Here is a 6545-nt window from a genome sequence, read left to right as displayed (position 1 = left end):
GTGCACAGAACACGCTTAGGGTTTTCATAAAATTAATAGAATTCTTACGGTTTAATTGTTTCATAGAATTAGAAACGATTAAAAAAAAAAAAAAAAACACCACCCCCACCTTAGAGGAGTTCCAACAAGTTACCAGCGAATCCATCGAACTCAACCCATTGTAACCCATCTTAACTGGTTATAACGGGTTGAGCCCGTTAAGACCGCACTGTTGCCAGGCTACTGGCAGCCCTTATTGGCCCCTACTTCGTAGTTAAAACTTAAAAAGCTTAAAGCCGTTTGAAACTTTGAAAGAGACCCTTGCCGGCGCGCGACTCTTCAATCTTCATTTTCTCATCGGACGACGTCGTTTTGAAGTCTCGGAATGACAGACGCCTGTTCCGATTAGTCAAGCTCGAGAATGGCCTCACTGCATTGCTAGTTCACGATCCTGAGATTGGAGAATCCCAACTCTCCGAGGGCTCTGAGGAAGACGACGATAGTGAAGGAGAGGATGAAGATGAACTGAATAAGAAAAAGGGAGGGGATTCTCGGACTAACAAGGTGGGTATTGTGATTTGTGTTCAAAATATGCAATGCCCAATTTGTATTGGAGTTTATTATAGAAAACAACCCAGTTGTTGGAATTTGATAAAATCAGTGTTAGGTTGATGAAAATGCATATAGGTTGGAAAAGATTGGAATTTTATGGCTGTGGGATCGAAACCCAATTACACAAACTTAAATATCAATGCTTGGTTAGTACTTAGTGGTACTTTCCACCCAAATGTTAAGTTTCTTGAGCTAATTTGGATGGAGCTTTTGCTTTAGTGTTTGGTTCTCTTATGTCCAAGTATAATTACTAAGAATGATAAGTTGGAATGGTGAATATTAAGTCTAGGTACTAGCATTTTGTTTGATTGGATAAGTGAACTTGATTGCTCCTTTTTGCAGGCAGCAGCAGCAACGTGTGTAGGAATAGGCAGCTTCTCTGACCCTCCTGAGGCACAGGGGCTTGCACACTTTCTAGGTCCGTGTTATAAGTGTGCATATGCTCAACCAAAGCGTGGTTAAATTTTTGCTGTGCGGACTTAACTTATACATTCCATGTTGTGCGTGCAGAACACATGCTTTTCATGGGGAGTACAGAATTTCCAGATGAAAATGAGGTATGTTTGGCAATTGAGTATTTTCTTCTTGCTAGTTAACTTGGCAAAAGTGTCTCATAGATGGTCTTTTCGTGTTATCCTTGTAATTTTATTATTTGTGACTCAGAGTGGACCATGATTTCTCTGTCTATTTATATGTTAAATCATGCCATAAGCATTTGTTTTCTGGGTTATACTAAGTGAAACAAATTTTAAGCATTGACATTTCCATGTATTTGTTTTAACTGTTTCAGATTTCCAGTGCGAACCTTGGTTTGGGTCACATTATACTGAGGAAGATGTATCTCCATCTTTGATAGATTTGTGGAAGGACCCTCCAGAAATTGATGTTTCATTGCATCTCCCAGAAAATAATGAGTTCATTCCTACTGATTTTTCCATTTGTTCTGATGGTCTTGATACTACAGATACAGCTTCTCCGAGATGTATATTGGATGAGCCATTGGTGAAGTTCTGGTACAAACTTGATAGTACTTGAAAACTTCCACGGGCAAAATACTTCCCAAGGGTGGATATGATAATGTGAAGAGTTGTGTCTTGACTGTATCCCTCCTCAAAGATGAGCTGAATGAGATTGCGTATCAGGTTATTGCCTCATCTCATATTGACTAGTGGATTTTGTGGTTTAGTTTTAATGGCTGGTGCTTAATGCTTTTTTGCATCCAAGTTTGTGCACTAGAGGAAGTTGAATTCTATAGTAACTTATAGTACAGACGTAAAAATTAGAAAATCGGTTTAGGTAACTTCTAAATAAAGTACCTGCTGTTACCTTTTATCATACAAGTTATAAATTACAAATGTGTTCTCTCTCCATTCTTGACAACTCACTTATATTGATCTTGAATTTAATTTATAATGGTAGTCTTCCCCAGCCTTGCGTAGCTAATTTTGAGAACTAAAGAAACGTTTACTGATGTCTATGAAGGGTATACTCAATTTTGTAGAAAAATATTGGTCAGGTTGTCCTCATTGACTTATCTCTGCATGTAGGCTAGTGTTGCCAAGCTGGAAACTTTGGTATGTGTATCGACTGACAAGCTGGAGCTAAAGGTCTACGGTTTCAATGACAAGCTTCCAGCTCTGTTGTCAAAGATTCTGAAAACAACCAAAAGTTTCTTGCCAATTTCTGATCGTTTTATGGTATGCTTAGTCATTCATCCCTGCTATCCACTCTATGTCTGGTTTAAGTCCCATATAGATAAGAATACCTTGCCGGTTTCGGGCTTGTTTATGACAGTTACACTTAACAGGTTATTAAAGAAGATATGGAGTGAAAGTTAAAGAACACCAATGTGAAGCCTCTGAGTCACTCTACATACTTGAGAGTGCAAGTTTTGTTCCAGAGATTCTATGATGTTGCTGAGAAGTTGCACATTTTAAGTGGACTTTCTATTTCTGATGTGAAGTCATTTATTCCTCAGCTTTGGTCCAAGGTACAGTACACACAAACAGTCCAGGATTGTTGATTTCCTTTTTTTCCAGTTTCATGTGTAACCATCAAGTAGAGAGTGGTAAGAAATACTGGAGGAATTGGAGATTGGCTGTCAGATGTGATGTCTAGTGATTATATATTGTAGTTTCCATTAAAAAGGATAGAATTATTTCAACTTACTGTCTCCTCAATATGCACAGGTGTACATTGAAGGCCTCTGTCATGGAAATTTGTCAGAAAAAGAAGCAATCAGGCTTTCAGATATATTTAAAACAAATTTTGGTGTACAACCACTTCCAAGTGAACTGATGCGTAGTGAACAGTGATTTGTCTTCCTCCTTCTGCTAACCTCATTAGAGATGTCAGTGTGAAGAATAAGTCTGAAACAAATTCGGTGATTTAGGTTTTCTATACAATTTCGGTGAATAAGTGTATTAATTATTTATTTTTTTTGGTTTTCTATATAAATGTGCCTTTGGCTTACGTGCGGCCCTTGGTTTTGATTTCACATTGCAGCTTTAAATTGAGCGGGAATTGAGGATCGAGTCCCTCAGATTGAGAGCCCTGATAGATCTTTTCAATGAAATTGTGGAGAACCACTTTTCAATCAGCTAAGGTAATTTATGGAGTCTGAGAGTATTACATTTACTCTTATTAGCTAAAGAATTTGTATGTGATATTGTAGTTGGATGAATTTATAATTTGATGTACAGTCTTACGATTGCGCTTGTACATCTGGAAATAGGACGAAGGAGCAGCTTGGTTATACTTTTCATTGTGGCCCGTGGGTTACTTGCAATATATGTGGATTTTATTTTTGCGTTCAGTCAACTGAGTACAACCCAATCTACTTGCAATAGACTGGAGGAGTTGTTGGTAAGCATTCAAGGTTCCTTTGAAACTGCTAGTTTAAGGGGCTTTTTCCCCCCTTAATAGCAAAAGGATAATAATAAATTAATAATAATATGAGTTTAAGGTTTTACCCAATCTTCAGAAGTATGAACTGTTAACTGTAGTATACTATGTATACACTTTTTAAAACCAAGATTATAGGATCTTGCAACTTGAGGTGCCATAATGAAATGTACAAGGCATTTCTTGATCATGGGAATCTGATTTTATTCTGTTATGCTCACGTACTTGGTTTAACTCGTGTGGTTTTCTTATTGAGCATCTGCAAAATGATATATCATATATGATTGTTGGACACGGAATTTCTTATAACTAAAATGTGGTCGCATTTGCAGCAATGACTGGATGATGTCTCTTTTGAGAATTACAGAGCTAGGCCAATTGCAAAGCTATTGGAGAAAGATCCATCCTTCCATTATGAAACCAATTGATATTGGTTACAGATTACCGATAAAATGTAGTGTATACATCCTCTCTGCCTGCTGGAATGCTTTGCCTAGACCTTTCTAATACTCGTGCTCTGAACTATTCAAATAAATGTTGATCTGCAAGTATATGTTTGACTATACAAAACAGGAAGCAGAACGACTCAGAAGCATTCAGAAGGACGATGTCATGAACTGGTACAAAAACAAATTTGCAACAGTCATCTCCCAAGTGTCGGAGACTGACTTGCAATTCGTGTTTGGGGATGCGAAACAGACTTGAAATATGCTGAAGCACGGCCGGAGTCTGTACAAGTCATTGAAGACCTTGCAGCCTTTAAGATGCCTTTAAAATGCTCATTTGTTGAAAATTTATAGATGGTTTCTGAATTTTTGATGGAAACTGAGCATTTTGAGGTCTTATTGTTTGCCAGGTATTATTTGCGTTGATTACAACCCACCTGGCCGATGAAAGTGAAAATCAAAACCATTGTAGATACATTGATATAAAAAATTATATTGATTCACTCAATTTTTTTAGTGAAAATATATTGCTGGTTTTTTTTTGTTTCATTTTTTTTCTTTTTCTTTTGGTCTTAGTACTGCAGGTTAATCTCCTTGATGTGATATGGTTGGGTTTGGATTTGGTGATTCACATCATACTAATGGCCAGCCAGTGGCGGAGCCACTTTATAGCATGCAACGCCAGTGGCCTTTGCTTGTTTCTACGTACTAACGTACATCTTGATGTCGAGTTATCTCTACCTTGTCTTTTGAACCACTATAGCTGTTTAACTAGAATGCACAATTTCTTCAACTTTCAACTATCAACCACAATCACAAATATAAATTCATATGATGAAGCAAGCAAAACATAAGAATTTTGCTCTCAGACTCTCAATTGAACTCAATAAAGCCAGAGGCAATGAATTTCCTGTTGACGTGAGTAGTGCATGTAGGGTAGGTACCACCTTTGTATCATTTCTCACTACTACATGTCCCTTAGAACATGGAGGAATTTATGGAGGGAATCACGGCTTTAAGGCCTTAGATGTAGGAGTGTTGTTTTATCAGACTTGTATATATATGCTGTATAAGATTGACATCAAAATATATCAGAAAATTCCCAACCTTCTTCTTCTTTCTGACTTGGTATCAGAGCAGAGATCCAATTTGGACTCTGTCTGTTCCGCCGTGTTTTTTTGTCTTTCGGGTTCTTTTTGTTAATTCAGTCACTGTTCTTTTCGGGTTCTTTGTTTTCCGGTTCTTTGGGTTCCTTTGGTTACCTTCACTCAAGCACACTACCATCACCACGCCGTTCCGGCAGCAGCAGCTTCGTCCAAAATCTGCAACAGTTCAGCCCAGTCCAAACCATCACCGCGCTCATAACTTTGGTTACCTTCACTCAAGCATCCGCTTCGTCCAAAACCTGCAGCAGTTCAGCCCGATCAAAACCCGCAGCAGCAGCTCCGCATCTTTCCCGCAACAGCTCCGCGCCGTTCCAACAGCGGCTACTCCGTGCAAAACCTACAGCAGCAGCAACCTCACGATCCGACATCCAGCAGCAGCAGCTCCAATTTTGATTAATCAACACCTTTTCTCCGTTCCTTTGCTCCATTCCATTTAATTAAGTAATTCCGGTTGGAGAGGAGGGAACAATACTGGAAGGAGTAGAAGTCAGAAAGGCCAAACAGCAGTCCACCAGATGACAGAACCTGCTTTCTACTGTGTTGGAGGACAAGATCTCTCTGAGGGTAATGTTTCCTTGACTAAGGAAACTCGAGGTAAAATTGGTTTTGCTTTACATGTTTCTGACTTTACTGGTAGTGATACATGGATAATTGATTCTGGTGCGTCTGATCATATGACCTACGACAAATCTTTCTTTGTGTCTATGTCATCTCCTTCTATATCTCATGTCTCTAATGCAAATGGTGTGTCTTTTCCGGTCTTAGGTATTGGGTCTATTCAGGTTACACCATCCATTGTTTTACATGATGTCCTTTATGTGCCCTCGTTGTCTCATCATCTTTTATCTGTATCTCAACTAAACTCGCAGAATAAGTGCTCAGTAACTTTTTATCCAATGTATGTTGTTTTTCAAAATTTGTGCAATCGGATGATCATTGGTAAGGGAGACCTGAGAGGGAGACTGTTTCACCTGGATTGCATGTACGCAGGACAAATACAAGCACCGGAACAGCCTTTGGCATTGACATTGAGTTCTGATCGGCTGAGTGAGGTATGGTTGTGGCACAGACGTTTGGGTCATCCATCCTTTAGAGTTATGAAGAAGTCCATGCCTTCGTTATTTTTGGGAATAAGTGATTCTAGTTTGCATTGTGAAACTTGTGCTTTGGCTAAAAGTCATAGATCTAGCTATCCTTCGAGCTTTCATTCTAGTACTATGCCTTTTGAGTTAATTCATTCAGACGTGTGGGGTCCTTCTAAACATTCTACCCTTTCTGGAATGCGATATTTTGTGTTATTCATCGATGACTTTACCCGATTATCCTGGGTTGTTTTACTTAAATCCAAAGATTCTGTTTTCTCTGCCTTTAGAGCATTTCATAGTCTTGTTCGTACTCAATATGATGCTCATGTTAAGGTTTTTCGTTCCGATAATGG

The 6545-nt window shown here is 38.7% G+C and overlaps 1 long non-coding RNA gene and 1 pseudogene across 1 annotated transcript; both read left to right on the top strand.

The window, feature by feature from the left end:
- The first annotated feature begins 291 nt into the window (after positions 1–291).
- On the top strand, positions 292–2983 carry LOC133716342 (nardilysin-like; annotated as a pseudogene).
- Positions 2984–3591: 608 nt separating this feature from the next.
- LOC133717305 (uncharacterized) lies at positions 3592–4346 on the top strand. Its single transcript, XR_009849523.1, has 2 exons — positions 3592–3949; positions 4069–4346. It is a non-coding gene; the product is annotated as an uncharacterized LOC133717305 (long non-coding RNA).
- The last annotated feature ends 2199 nt before the right edge of the window (positions 4347–6545 follow it).

This window comes from Rosa rugosa, chromosome 6 (assembly GCF_958449725.1).
Source record: "Rosa rugosa chromosome 6, drRosRugo1.1, whole genome shotgun sequence".
Classification (NCBI taxonomy): domain Eukaryota; kingdom Viridiplantae; phylum Streptophyta; class Magnoliopsida; order Rosales; family Rosaceae; genus Rosa; species Rosa rugosa.
Note: the sequence above shows the minus strand (reverse complement) of the source record. Positions and strands in the feature narration are given on the sequence as shown.